The sequence below is a fragment of the Panulirus ornatus genome, chromosome 31 (genome assembly GCF_036320965.1).
Source record: "Panulirus ornatus isolate Po-2019 chromosome 31, ASM3632096v1, whole genome shotgun sequence".
In the NCBI taxonomy this organism is placed as follows: Eukaryota; Metazoa; Arthropoda; class Malacostraca; order Decapoda; family Palinuridae; genus Panulirus; species Panulirus ornatus.
In genome coordinates, this window is record NC_092254.1 from 5591809 (window position 1) to 5607639 (window position 15831).

Genomic DNA, 15831 nt, shown 5'->3' on the forward strand with positions numbered 1-15831 from the left:
AAGAAAGATCTCGTTCATGTGATCACTGAATAATTAACTGCATGCACCAGGCGTGCGCCCCCTCCCCCCACCTCCCAACTTTAATCTCCCGTTCGTTTTCATTTTCCCCCTCATTCTCTTGTCCTCACGGTAAACAGTTGCAATGTAGGGAATATAAGTCTCCTCAATGTCCGACTACAAGCATTTTGACATCATTTTTTCCCCGCATGTTTCACCTCAAAAACTATCATGGAATCATTCCTCAAAGTGAAATCCACAACAGTCAGTTAGGAATGAGTAAATTAGTGAAAACAATATGGGTAAAGTTGCACTTCTCCCCCCTCCCCCACCACCTTCACCCTCATTCATTCTTCAGCGTCACGTTCGACAGAGGCTAAAACTTGGGTATTCGATAACATAATTAATTTTATCATTATTTACTTGTAAATGCTCATGATCTTTTTAGTCGTGCTACTTTTATTACATCCCAATTAAATGAAGAGTAATGATATAATAACGTATGGTCCAAGTCCATCTGACTTAGTGTTATTACAATGTACTACTTCGTAGTTATCATCCGTCAGCCTACTATTGAGTGCGTTTCCTTCCTTTTCTCGCAATTAATTCAGGGAGCAGCCAACATTCCCCACATCGTCGTGATTTTACATTAAATCATGAATGTTCTTATAAAAATCACGTCTATATCATGCCGGTTTCTACTAGATAAAATTGAAAAAGCATTTTGCATTATTCTCCAAAAGGAATTTCATAAATTCCCGTTTACAAAAAGTTGCGAAGATTTTTAAATCACCCTCAATGTTGGTAGCTCTGAGTGCGAGTACACGCAACGGCTGGGGTAACGCTAGCCTCACACAGGGTACAGGGAAATATGTGGGACCTGCCTATCAACTATAGTCTAGATCAGTTACTAATATCATTTCGCATTTTAATATAGCTATGGACATAGGTTATCATGTACATATGTCGGTAAGAAAGAATTCTCGAAAGGAATATATATAAGAAAGATATAAATCTAGCATTAGCCATTTAACTACTAAAATAAAAAAAAATCTTCATTATCGTACACACATCTCAGGATACGACCTAGCAACTGTCACTTGCCAAGGCTTTATGAATACGACCATATGATTTTTATGTGACCCTTTCAACAAATAAATAAGCAAAAGGAAAACTCTGTCTAGAAAAATATGAAATTATTAAATTACATATCAATAAATAACTACGACAAGTCAGCAGTTGGTTGGATTCTCTCTATCGCAAGAGACGAGTCGGTGGGGAGGGGGGCAATGGACCCCAGTTAAAAGTATGCTCTATATTCTATACATTAAATACATGTAATGGTTTATGGAATTTTATCAATGTGTTAACGTACGGAAATCATCTAAGCGGTAACGTGTTCGTATTTCATTCATATGGTTTTTACTTGGAAACTAATTCGTCCGATGTGAAGCAAATCCTACCAAGTAACATCTGTGTGATCACGTGATCACAATAACTTTCGTTATCATCTTTAACCTTTACTTTGATACTTTCAACAGTGTCTAAGTAAATCAAGAGCAACATATAGTAATACTTATTTCTTCCTCAATTTATAATAAAGACTATATTTTTATCTATGGTTAAATTATAAAAATCAGCACATGACACCGCGTCCACCACACGCCTCTATGACGTCGTCTGCTTCAGTGTTTTCAGAGAGCTTGGTGGTGGTGGTTATACATGGATTACTCTCTGGATTTAACTTTTGATTATTCATCTGCTAGGTAAGATTTAGCTTAGCACTTGTTTTTACCAAGGATTTTTTGGTGACTGTTCAGTTTTCACATACAACTCACTGACTTTAAAGTAAGTATAAATGGAAATCTGTCAAAAATACAGTTCCCACTCCCCTGACCTCTCTCATAAAAGAAAATGGCGGACAGTTGGCAATCTGCTTTGGGGCGCTGTGCGACTCTTCATTGATTTTTTGTGTCTTACGTCTATTTTTATACATTTTGGTGTAGTATGTGTGTGGTAACAAAGCCTTGAGGATGTCTTCTGTTTGATGTTAACACCATTGTAACGTTATTTGACATATATCGCGAGAAATATAAACTTATTCTCGCGTAGCTCTCCGTTTCATGGGATGTTATTTTGCCGTGGTTAGGTTTAAATGTAAATACAGAAGTTTACTCAATTATAATGGAGGTTTTGACTTGGCTGACCGGATATACGCAGTATAGCGACAAAATTGCACAGGACCTGCCACTTAAAGCTGGACACATAACATAGTTATTTAGAAATTCTATAAGGCCTCGTGTATTCAACGTGTGCGGGAATGAAGGGCACATTTCTTACGCACGTTGATACCATTTGTATGGTTACTGCTTATGGTGTAGTCTCAAAATATGAGGAAACATGAAATATAATGATGTCATATATCACAGAACAACAACAACATCAGGTCTTGCTACGCATTTGTTGCCATCAGATATACATGAGCATTGAGATCAGCTGATCCTACCGTTATTAACTTCGTGCACCCTTTCCCCAGCCCTCATCCCCCACCACTCCGTCCCATCAGTACCCCCCCCCCCCCCTCACCCTCACCCCGCCCCTCCTCCCGTCACCCTCATTCCCCTCCCGTCTCCCCCCTCCCCCTCCCTTTCACCCACCTTGCCGCCACTTCCCCCTTACCAACCGTGCCGTCACCTCGCCACACACTCCGTCTCGCCAGTTCCCCCACACCCACCACGCCGCCACTCCTCCCTCCCCAACGCACCATTCCGTCAGTCCCTCCTCACCCACCGGGCCTTCACTTCCCCCCCACGCCTCCCTTGCTGCTACTTCACACAGCTTGCTGTCGCCCTCCCTACCCACCATGCCGTCATTCCTCCCTCACATGAAATGCCGGTACTTGCTTTATACTGTCGTCATCTGCTCTTACCCACTGCCACCGTAGTACTACGCCCACCCACCATACCACGAAGCCATCCTCACTCACTATGCTGTCACCCCTTCCCACGTCATGGCTGTCACCCGTACCCCCACCTCACTGTGCTGTTACCCCTTCCCCCAACTCACAATGCTGTCACTCCCTCCCAACTCACTTTGTCAGCACTTCGTGATTCACTCTGAAGTCACAATCCCTCCTCAGAGTCCATGTCGTCAGTATTCCCATTTGTCGCCCTCCACCCCCCTCACCCATCATTTCTGTCTTATCTACCCTGCCACAGTTACCACGACACGTTGTATGCTGTGTCTTCCCTTCATCCAACATTTTGCCACAGTTGGTAGTAGGCAGCTACCGAACAGGAAGTTATATATTACCGGCATGCCCACCAGGGCATCGGGAGGGTTAGCGACGACTGCGCAGCGAGTCTGAACTTCAGCGTGTCAAGCTTCACTCCTTTGGACCAGGTAGCTGTCTTCTCTTTATAACTCGCCCACACATGGGCTCTTGGCTCCTCCTCACCCATCATGCTATTGTTCACTCTGACTCCACATGCCTTAACTACGCCCTCGCTCACTGTACTGCCCCCTTCTCCCACCCACTTGCCTTCATCTCCCCCTCACCCAAATACTACCTCTCTTCCTTACCCACCATGCCTCCCCTTACCGGTAGTAGCATACCCTCAGTGTCTCCAAGCCGCCGTCCCATTCATCCACCATATTGTTATTTCCCCCACCCTCGTCGCCAGTACCTTCTCACCCACCACTCCTCCCTCACCACACGTGCTGGCAATACAACTGCACCAAGGCCCACGCCGTCATTCTCCTTCACCCACAGTACCGCCTGTCTCTACTTTCCTACTACATAATTTGTCTCCTCCCCGTCACTCTCCCTCAAGCACCATATAGCCAACACCCCCTCATCAAATATGTTGTCACTCCCTCACCCAACATGCCGTTATCCCCCCCCACCCACCCACCCATCATGCGACCCGTTTCCCACATTCATCTTATGCCGTGTTCCCCTTCACCCACCATGCTCTTTTGCTCACCCTCTATGACCTTATTCCCCCATACTTAACATACCGTCACCTTCCCTTGTCCACCATGGCCCCACTCCCCCACACCCACCATGCTGCCACTCCCCCTCACCCACCATGCAGCCACTCCCCTCACCCATAATGCTGCCACTCCCCCTTACCCACCACGCCGCCATTCCTCTCACCCATCATGCTGCTGTCACCCTCGAACTCTAGAGTATTCGAAAGGCATTGGGATATATTTAGTCCGGTTCCAAGTTCCTGCTGTCTTCCTCGCAACACACCTGAAAGAGTGCTGTGCACGGAACTGGTCCATCATCAGTCATTCGCTCTCTACTTATGGAAGACCAAAACAGTGACCTACATATCCAATTCCAATGGATATCTTCACTTATTGGGCATCTTGCGAACATGTAGCTTCCAGGCCCCTACAGCAGACTCTTTCTAATGAAAGGCACAGTCCTCCCCAAAACCGCATATGCCCGCAAAGAAGGAAACCTCTCGGAGAAGCTGAAAGACCAGGTAGCTGTAGTTGTATGTACTATGATAATCTTAGTTCACAGCATCACCAGTCTGGAAGGCACCGGACTTACACCAGACAATGTGATATTGTAACTACTACAAGACGCCTAGTATACAGGTACGTGATGTTAAGTGGGTCTAGCCTGGAGAAATCATGATATTTGAACCTCTCAAGTGCCGACTGTGTTGTGCACTCTGAACACGTGATGCAACGATGTTACACTGGTGAATATGTCCCAGAATCAACAACTTAAGGCCCTCAAGCTTGGCCTTCACTTTTGTAAGGTTTGTGACTACTACTGACAGTATTATCCTTAAAGGCAATCTGACACTGTATCCAAAATTTGTATGCTCTAAGCTGAATATAAACATATGATCATGATCTGTGTAAGCACACTTTGTAACTTCATGCCGTACAGTGATGTCCATACACTAGTAATATTGTCAGTGTTAACTGTCCACAAAATCTGTACTGTGTCCTATTCCAATTACCTACTGATACCAAGTAGTACATAGTGCAAGTTGTTCTTATATTAACTTACGGCATAAGACTATATTACGTATGTTACTATGTTGTGCAGTTCACACACTAGACATTGGTATACTTGATTATTGTGTTTTATTTCCCCATTATATGTTCTGAGCTATGATATGTATGTAGGAATCTAAGGTGGTCATGTACAGTGTGAGTACATACTGTAACACCATGTCCCATAAATAACTTATCTTTGACCTCTAGTATTAATGTTAACAAAGCTTCATTTTTTGCACCGTGTCCAGTTCCAGATACATAATATTGCTCAATTTATATGTACTTGTCAGATTTTATACCCATAAATCATGTACTTGATGTGATGGTCTGCGTGTTTGTCTTGTAAATTTACTTTTGTATTACACTAATTATGCAGTTACATTAAATGTTACACTAAATGACGCAACAAGGGCTATCTGGGCCCACCTGTCACCTGTGTTGATGGATCGTATTCACCGTTGCTTTCCTATTTGCCTATACGCCTACCATGTAACTTTCACTAATACTATCCTTGAAATGTTTTTTTGAAACAACTGGCAAATTACGAGGTGGAATGAAGAATTAGAATACACTTGCCAACATGCTGCCACTCCCCCTCACCCACCATGGCAAAGCCTCCCCCCCCTCCATTTATCTACCGTACCGCCACTCCCCCTCACTCAATATGCCGCCACTCCCCCCTCACCCACCATACTGATGTTTACCTTATGTACTCTTCGGGGGTCTTTTACCCCAGCAACCTGGGCTGCTGGGTTGGGTCGTCGGTAGACGAAGGTGTTGGATGACAAAGCCCTTGGGCCCACACGGACCCCCAACAACTACTGTATCGTACCTTCACTCTCCCCCAGCCATCATACTTCACCATCATCCCCCTCTCTCTCCTTATATATCTTCCTTGCACTGTTCATCCAGCATACTGTTAACCCATCATCTTCCCTCCGTGTTGTCACGCCCACTCACCTACTTGTCGTTCCTCATGCCTCACTATCACTCCCCCCTCATCAAGGTACTATTGCCTCTTCACTCACCGTACCATCACTCCTTCACTCTCTCTTGTTAGCCCTCCCCCTCACCTACATCGCTCCAACAGTCATTCACCTCGCTTTACCTCCTCTCACCTACCTTACTGCCACTCCCCCTAAGCCAACATGTCGTTGCTCCTTGAACCCACCCTACCATCGCTCCTCAACCATCGTACTGTTACACCCTTCATCCCTCGCACCATCATCCTTTTACTCACCTTACCGTCACTCCCCCTCAACCCACCGTGGTCATCCACTCACGCACCGTGTTGTAAGCCCGGAGAACTGTCATCCTATTACCACTGGTATCGTCACTTCCCATTCATCCAACTGTCCCTCAGCCACCGTAGCGTCACAGCTCCTTATCCACCTAACTTTCATTCCAGCCTAACCCACTTTCTCGTCACTTCCCCTTACCGATGATGTCGGCCTCAACCAATGTGCCGTCACTCCCCCTCACCTACTGTACTGTCATTTCTCACACAATCACTGTCTTTCCTGTGACCCACTGTGCTGTCACCCCCATGCCCACCCTCCTGGCATTCATCATCATATTACCGTCACTCTCCCTCGCTCAAGGTGGTCACCCTATCACCCACCGTAGTCACTCTGCCTCACCTGAGTTACTGTCAACTCCTCACACATTTATATACCAGGTCTGGTATTGTGATTTCATCTGTTCCCTTTCCCCCGTCCACCATACTGTCAATAACAACCAACTCTAGCACTGGTACTGTCACAACCATTTCCCTTCTGTCTGATCACATGCTAGGTCTACTGATGATCCCTCCTCTCTCATGAATTTTGGTGAAGCTTAGTATGTAATAGCTTGAGACATCTCCAAAGTATTTGGTGGGTCGTGTTATAAGTCTATGGTTCTAACAGACTTTTTGTGTTATAAGCTGCTCTCTGTTCCCTGATGCACAGTTTCCTCTGTAATCGTTCCATTCCAGTAGTCAGTGTTTATATGCAACTTTCTGGATCAAAAGTGTTGTTCCTCAAGGTTCTGTCACATTATCTTCTTACTTTCTCTTCCTTATAGTTCTTTTTTTTTTTTTGTCTACCCCTAACCTTATTCAATCTTATGCTCAAGATTTTTTTTATACTTTCCCTCCCATTCTGTTTTTGATCATTGTTTTCTTTAGTGCGAAACGCAATTTCTCCATATATCCCTTTGTTCCATTTCAGAACCCAGTTCAGTATCGTAATAATATAAACGTGTTGGGTGTAACCATATTCTCCACTTTATCCTGAAAACCCCATGTAATTAAAATGACAACAAGTTTGTTTCTCAAATGCCAGGTGTGTTGTATAGTAGGTGCTGTTTTCTTGTGGGCAGCCGTTCATATCTAGAGTTTGTTTTGTTGGCCATAGTATGGAGTACTGCCCACACATCTTACCTGGTTCTTACTCCTATCTTAACTAGAGAGGAATCAAAAGCTTTCCGTCTCATTATATCATCAGACGTCACTCCCTTTCAACCATCCGTTTGTGTACCTCGTCAGTCTCGTGTTCTCTCCTTCCTCCACAGTTGCTACCAGTATTTTGACCATTGTTCTCGTGAGCTATCTGCATGGGCCCCCCACCCATCAAGGCTTGTAACCGAGGCACGTGCCTGGTTGATGCTTCCCACAATTTGTGTGTGGAGGCCTGCCACTCGAAGATTGACCGTTACGATAACTCTTCTTTCCTCTTAACAGCTTAGATGTGCGTTTCTCCTGATTCTCTTGTTTTTACCTGTAACCTGACTGACTGTAAGAGTGAAGTTTACGAACACCCGTGGAACTCCTATTAAGTTCCACTTTCTTTTCTCTTATTCCTTTCCCTAGAGATGGCCTTTGAGGCATGTTTTACCTGTGTTGTGTTGATTATACGATTCAGCAAGCACTGTAGGCAGTGAACCCCACGCACTAGCCTAGCCATTCTGTCAAAATCTTGTCTTAGTGACCTCTAAGTCTGTACTCTTCCACCATGCTGTCACTCCCCCTTACCCATTGTACCGGCTTCTTCCCTCCCCCACCTTATCGTCAACTCCCTCTCTCTCTGCACCACTGCTCCCCCATCGTACCCTCACAGACCCTCATCCACTACATTGTCACAACCTTTTTACCCACTCTACCCACACTGTTTACTCGAAGTTTCGTCACCTTTACCCAAGGTTCCATCACCCACTGCGGCACAGTCCCTTATCCACTGTATTCTCACGTCTCACAACACACAATACTCACACTCATTATTCATACCGTGACTTCCTCACACCCATCATGGCGTCACTCTCCTACATCCTTCACACCGTCACAATTTAATGATCCTACCATCTAAGATGTCCTTCACACACGACGCTTCTGTAACGCCTGCTGGACCACGACTTCACGACCCCCCCCGACGGAGACACGATGATCCTCCCCACATGGGCCAGGTGTTATGTAAACAATATTGATGATGATGTACGAAAGGAATGTGTCCTTCCTTCCTTCCTTTAGGTTTTAGTAAACCCCGTTGTACTCGTGACACTCACCAGATAATTCCGGTAGTACTGTACAGGGTTACCTAGTGACAGGACAGCACTAGGAGCTCGTTCCTCTATCAAGGAATAAGCTATTGAAATTGGGGGAGGAAAAAATGGACAACGTCATGCACTCAACCACCGCACCGTGTTTACGCCCCCCCCTCCCTCCTCCACACACACACACACACACACACACACACACACACACACACACACACGGTACCTTGGACATTTTGTCATTCACCTACGGTACCATTACACTTCCCATCTGTCCTCATTACTGACAGCTCACCTGACCCACCGTGCTGTCAACCCCCTCATCCAAAGTGATATTAATCCTTTGACCCATCATTCTTCATATTGCTAACCACCACCACTCCCTCACCCACCGTACTGGCACACACCATCCCCCCACTACCCCTGTCTGCACAGTAACTTCCGCTCACCCATCGTACTTTCCTACCACCATACTCTCACCTACTGCACCGATGCTCCCTACCCATCGTCCTGTCACTCCTCCCCATCATCCACCGTACCGTCACTCCCTCCTACTCACCGTCTTGTTACTCCCCTCTCACCCAACGCCCCGTGTCTCCCCGTCACTCTCCCTCACCCACCTTGCCGTTACTTCCTCCTAGACGCCGTCCTGTGTCACTCATCCTCATCCACTGTCCCGTCACTTCTTCCTACCCATTGTTCTGCCACTCCGGTTTATCAACTTTGCCGTCACTCCCTCTCACCCACTGTCCTGTCACTTCTCATCCACCGTATCGTCACTCCTCATCCATCGTCCAATCACTTCCTCCCACCCAGTATAACGTCACTTCTCACCCATCATTCCGTCACTCCCTCCCACCTACCGTCCTGCCAGCCCTCACCCAGCATACCGTCACTCCCCTACCCTCCTTCCCGTCACTCCCCTACCCTTTCTCTTTGCTGCCTGGGTAACTCATGGTCCTGCTTTACATCCCCCCCGCCCCCCTACACACCCTCTGCCTCTACCGTTGAATCCCTCACCACTGGGCATCTCCCCTGCTTCTTGCTCCCCGTCCCCATCACGTGTCTTCTCCTCGTGCTTCATAACCACACGCTCTTCCTCACCACCACCTCCCCCCACATCTCCTCGACGTACTCACCTACTCACTTAACTCTTTCCCCATCTTGCTCCCCCTCCTCGATTCAGCTGCTGGTACAATACGTCACCCGTTCTCCCGGACTGGCCTGCTACCTGCTCCCCCTAACTCACCTAACTAATGCTCTCTCCCCTTCCTCTTCCACCCTACACCCGTCCCGTCTTCCAACACAGTTCCCCCGGACTTTGCTTCAAACTTCTTTTTCCTTTTCCAAGTTACCTTATATGCTTCCACTACCATGTCATTTTCGTTCTGCTCATTTAAGGTTTTTGACGCTCCAACATTGAACATTTCCCTCTTGTATCTTTCTTTACATATTCTCTAACATTTACCCACCTTAGGTGTCCTACTCCCACTCCTCCAACATTGTAAATCTTCTCCAGTTTAGTGTCATGATCAGCCCCTCACACTCCCCTTGTCTATATTGTTCCCCAGTCACTGTTTCTTCATGTCCTCCAATACACATCGTTTGTTATATTTGCCTCTCTCTCTCTCTCTCTCTCTCTCTCTCTCTCTCTCTCTCTCTCTCTCTCTCTCCAGCTCATTATTATTATGCTCCCCCGGTCCTTCACACACTTGCTACTCTTCCATACTTTTATTCATATGCAAAACGTGAATCAAGGACCACAAGTTCCATAGGCCCACTTAAAACAGGAGAGGGTAAATACAAGAGTAATTGCTAAATGATTTGAGATATTATACAAACAATGTAAATCTGTGTTCACCGTGGCAACAATCGCCGTGAAGATTAACAACGCAAGTGATTCTTCCTAAACAGCAAGGGTTCCTTTGTCTTACAATATAACACATCTCACCACCATACCGGGGAACTTTGAGACAACCAGTAACATACCATGTACTCTGCCCAAGGAACAGATTCCTGGAACTCTGTCTTTATAAATAGATGCCAAACGTTCTTGCACCAGCACCAAACATGCTCTGGGGAAAAGTACTGGACTTTGGCATCTGTCTGGTATCAAGTAATCTCTTATAATTCAGGAGAACATACAGGTTCAGGAAAGGATGAACATGCTTCTCAATTGCTTGATGACTGCGACAGAATTATGGAGGCGCTGAAGAACAAACAAAATTTGAAGTACCTGTACAGATTTTTCAAAGATTGTCACCACAATTTCATAGCACAAAATGGTTTAAACTTAAGAGACGTTTACAGTAATTTACACCTCAAAAATCGTGGAAAGCATGGTCCCCTTCCATTGCTAAGCTAATTCTTGGAGAATATCAGAGAAAACACTATACATCAGGGGTCCAATACTGTTCAATATGTAGGATGTACAGTGAAGAAATTTGTGAAGGATATCACGAAAAACATATACAGGGTGCACCAGACCAGCCATGTGGTTGTGTAGGTTTACTGGCTGCGGCCTGCAACAGGTTAGTTGACCAGCCATATGCAGTTGAGCAGCGTGGACGCAGCCTGAACTGTGGGGGACAGAAGACCTCCGAAACCATGGTAAGGCGTTTGTAAGGTTATGCTCATCTCCCACAGTACTTACTTGCCTTCCCATGATCTAATATCTGTCACATTCCTTTCCTCAGTCACTCTCTCCATTCCTTCAACCATGCTCTTCCCAGCCTCTTCGTCACACCAACACAGACTACAGCCTCATCAGTGGTGATTCATAAGTATTAAAGCCACTCATATAAAAAGAAAATCCACTTCATCGTGTCCTGCTAGGTCAGGATCTCGTCTCGAGACATCTTCCTCCATAACTTGCACAGAATACCTTTATGGGGCATACGGTCTCCACTTGCTTAATGCCTCTAAAACATGATTTATGTCGCGTCTCTCTTCCTAAAAGTCCTCAAAGTTTTTCCATCTGGTATAGTGTGTGTATCTGTAATGACATCACTCAACACGATAAACGTACAGGCACTTAGCATTACTGTAATACCTAATATGCCTCGGTAACCCCATCTTGCACATATAGCTAAGTCTGCCATTGAGAACCCGAGGGGTCTAATCAAATACCGTAAATTCTTTTCTGAACAATTGATCCTGCTGTACAAACGACTGACAGCCTACGCATTCGATGGATGATGTTTAACGACCTTGCATGATAGCCTTCCAGCTATGAGACTCCTCATTTACTCGTCAGTTCAAGAGACCAGAGCCTAAAGTCCAGTGGCTCCAGGAACTTGGAGTCTTCAGTAAAATTCGTGATTATATCACAGTCCAAATGTCTTTCCCACTAACATCGGTACTGGCCAACAATTTAAACTTCTCACAAGGTTTTAACAACTCTCGTACTTTAGTTTTCTCAGTTCTTTATTAATGATTTGTTCTGATGAACTTAACCAGTAAAGTACCACAATAACTATGTCATTATCAAAACTACGATAATCACTTTATGTACGAGTTTTAACTGCAGTTTGACAACGTTAAACTCGACTCTTGTTTAATCACAAAAGTAAAAGAAAAGCACTTTCCACCCATTAGTCTCAGTCCAACGAAAAAGACTGTATTAGACATAGGCCACCTACTCTTAACTGTTACTGTGGATGACTGTATCGAGGGATATTGTGAAACGTTTCTTGTGTCTGTTATTACGTACCGCCTAAACGTTTAACCTCGGTCCGAGGATCAATTTACCCTGATGGGGCAGAAGTCTTATGACCCCTTCTGATCCTAATGCTGTTATGACCATCTCGACTTGCCAGTTTGTCTTTTTCAATTCAAAAAGCTCTGAGTCACCCGTATACGATATAACACGATAGGACACATTATAACAAGAAATTATTAGAAAAAAGCCCCAGGACTTGAACTTTCCGAAATGGTCACTAGAAAAACCTGTTGTATTACAACGTCGTAGTATAATACGGTTCTGCAGGTTGTAGATGTTGTGAGACTAATTACCAGGTTTCTTAGTAAAAGTACTGCAGTATATTTATACTGACACGAGGGTATTTCTCATAACTTTGGAGGTATACAGATGTTTGTTACTTGAGTGACGAAAATGGACTTGTGGGATGGTAACAAGCCAGACATCTTAATAACATGTGGGATGGTAACAAGCCAGACATCTTAATAACTTGACTGATATAACACGATGAAGACACACACCATCTCTGAGGAATTACCTCCCAGGCAGGTAACGAGGGGAACAAGTAACAAGTAAATACAAGCTGTTATCCTCCCATCCAAACTTGACTGGCATAAACGCAGATTAATAACCACACAGACACACACACACACACCAACGCTGATCAATAACTTTACTAACGATCTTCTTTAAGCGTCTTCAGTAGGGACGGCCATCCGTGAATGTATTCGGTTGTGTCGTCATAAGAAAAAATCCATAACATTCCAGTACGGAACACTGCGCTGCTGTTGGTTTTTCAGGATAAAAACTACATTAACATATCAAGGATTACTTTACTGTTAGCCCTTTTCACAACCGCCAATGATATCTGCCAGAATTGAGGATAGATGTGTACATGTTAATATCTGTGTTCAGTCTCTCCCACCAGAGAGATAGTCTATCAACAGAAAAGAAAAATATATATATATATATATATATGTGCTCAACGTGCGCAATTCACATCTCGACTGTCGATACCTTCCTTCCTCCCTCTCCAGCCCCTGCCGACTCCCCACCTCACCCGTACGTCACAGCCCATCCGCCTTTCAAGCATCTCACTTCATGGATTATGGCTTCACTTTTGATAAGAAGTCCTTTTTCTTACTTGCTTTTCTATAATTTTTTAATTTAGTTAATGAGTTACAATAATATATATGATTCTTGACTGACACTAGTAAATTATACTGATCCAGAAAATCTGGTGATGAAGTGTCTCAACGCCCGAAAAGGGATGTGCCAAAACAACCCAGTTTACTCAAAATTCAGTTGTTTTGCGGAAAGCTAGAAACTTGTATACATTTTAGTTTGATGTATGAATTATTGATGTACTACAGGTCAAGTAGGCCTCTGCATACAAGTGCTACTGAGGTGGATGCACATTTTCAGTCGCTGGTAGGAAACGAACACAGTGGATCCCTCCCCTTACCCCCTACCCCGACCTATGTATTATCGTGGGGTCAGGATTTGCCTGCTCTTTGTTTTCCTGTTTCTCGTGGTTAATTGCATTCCTCTTCGAAATTTAATATTTGAAACACCGGACCAGTTGGCAGTACGATAACTTTAATATAACACAGTGGTGTATTTTACCGAGGGAGTAGCCATAAGCAACACAAACGGTGCGAGGGACAACCATCGTGGGAAAGAGTGTCTGGGGACGAGAGTAATCTTCCCTAACTTGCTTGTGACGAGAAGGCAACAGCGCAAAAACAGTCTTGCTGCGGCTCCGTCATCATCGCTGTTGATTGAAATATTTAATCGTATTGGGAAAGGAAATTCTAGTGTTTAGGACTTACGTAAAGCTGCACCAATTTTCTATGACTATAATGATCCTAGTCTGTCCAGGCAAGAATTTTCTAAAATCCTGATCACATGTTTTCAGCCAAAATGTTTGATATGTAAATATTCATAATGCTTCAGATCTTAAAAGTCATTCGTGTGTTGCACTTCGTCAATCGGTAGATCATCTGCATAGTAAAAGATACAGCAATAGCCTCAGTGATGTTTCTTACGCATCATTCGTCCGTTCTTGACACTACAGTGCCTGATTGGACCCCATAAGTTGATGTTGTATTAAAGAAAACTTTAATTGAAGGCAAGGTTTGTGATGGGCAAGTCGGAGCAAGCAATTCCTGGTGCAAGTGACATTCTCTGTGCTGGTTTTATGCAAGAGTATGTTGATGTTAAGGGCGAGGATATAATAGTTCTGGTAAACTAATTATGGATAAAGGTACACTTTCTTAGAAACAAATGTAAAGTGTACTTTATTAAAAATAACAGTAATTTTATGCTGGTATTGCTAAGATGAAAGGATCGATTGCGAATATGAAGCGGTACAAGAGTACATGAAGGGGGACTCAGCCAAAGGTATATCACTTGAAGTATTACAACTGTAACTTAACATTATTTAAAAACTGCGATATGTTTACTTTTAACTTCCGAAATGTTCCTGCTTTGCAGGCATGAGAACTGTTTTAATCTGGTTGAAGGCACAACCTTCCAAGTGCGGTTCGTTAGTTGCGAGGCAGCGAGGGTTGTGTTAATGGTGACATCTGGCAACATATATCTTACTGAAATCCAAGGCGTACTTACGGTTGTCTTACCGCGCCTGCCTCTGTCACAACACCCAGGCTAATGCTGCTGACACCAGGGCTGCTTCTTCTTGGTAGTCAACCTCTTCAATAATCTATGTATTTGATTCTACTAAAACCATTTTAGGTTTAAAGTTTGAATTAAGCGTACGCTTTTACGCATGATGCAGCTGTTACAGTTATTGACCGTTACGCATGCACGGGCCGCCTCGCGAAGGTTTGATTCCTGGTCAGGGCAGCCGGACCACAATCTACCCAGCTGTTCATCTTCCCCACGGGGCAGTTCGGTAAAAAGGCTACTTGCAAAATGCGTGTATGTGTGTATACATAGGAGTAAAAGGTTATACATTTATACAAGATTAAAAGAGGGGTAAAGGACTATACATTTATACAAAATTAAAAGACAGGGCAACACGAGTTTAAGACTCCTCCCCAGAACACAAATAGTAATCAAACATTGTCAAATATCTACTTAACCTGTTTAAGTAGTACCAATACTTTAAAGTTTACCATAAATATATCAGTGGAAGAAAAATCATAATGACAAACTGCCTCTCAATTGCTAGTTATAGCTTGACGTTGACGGCCTTAATGACCGTACCATCCGACAGGCCTTTAGCCCAAATAACTAACCACCGAAGACCAAGTTCTTTGGTTCCATCCTACTATGGCTGTTTAAGTCCTCGGCCAACACGTTTAACTACCCTTATCTTGACAGATAAGACACCTTAGTCGATAATCATACAATGAGTTTTAACATTTCTTTACTGAGAGATCCGAACCAGGTACCTACTGGGAGTGAATTGAATGGATTTGGACCTCGATTGTTGATATTCTAACATTTCTTCACTTAAATATCCTTACCAGATACCTACAGGGAGTGAAATGAATAGATTTGGACCTCGATTGTTGATATTCAGTTGGTATTTAAGGCAACCTGTATTTTTAGTT

General features: G+C 44.2%; 2 protein-coding genes across 5 annotated transcripts in view; one reads left to right on the forward strand and one right to left on the reverse strand.

Annotated features, from left to right (window-relative positions):
- Positions 1–15831, reverse strand: part of LOC139758762 (RING finger protein 17-like) — a 272806-nt gene that overhangs the window by 152620 nt on the left and 104355 nt on the right. The window lies entirely within an intron of this gene.
- LOC139758764 (uncharacterized) overlaps positions 1685–15831 on the forward strand; it is a 32204-nt gene continuing 18057 nt past the window's right edge. Inside the window, exon 1 of the mRNA XM_071680539.1 lies at positions 1685–1763. The gene's annotated coding sequence lies outside the window, so the exon portion shown is untranslated. The remainder of the gene's footprint in view (positions 1764–15831) is intronic.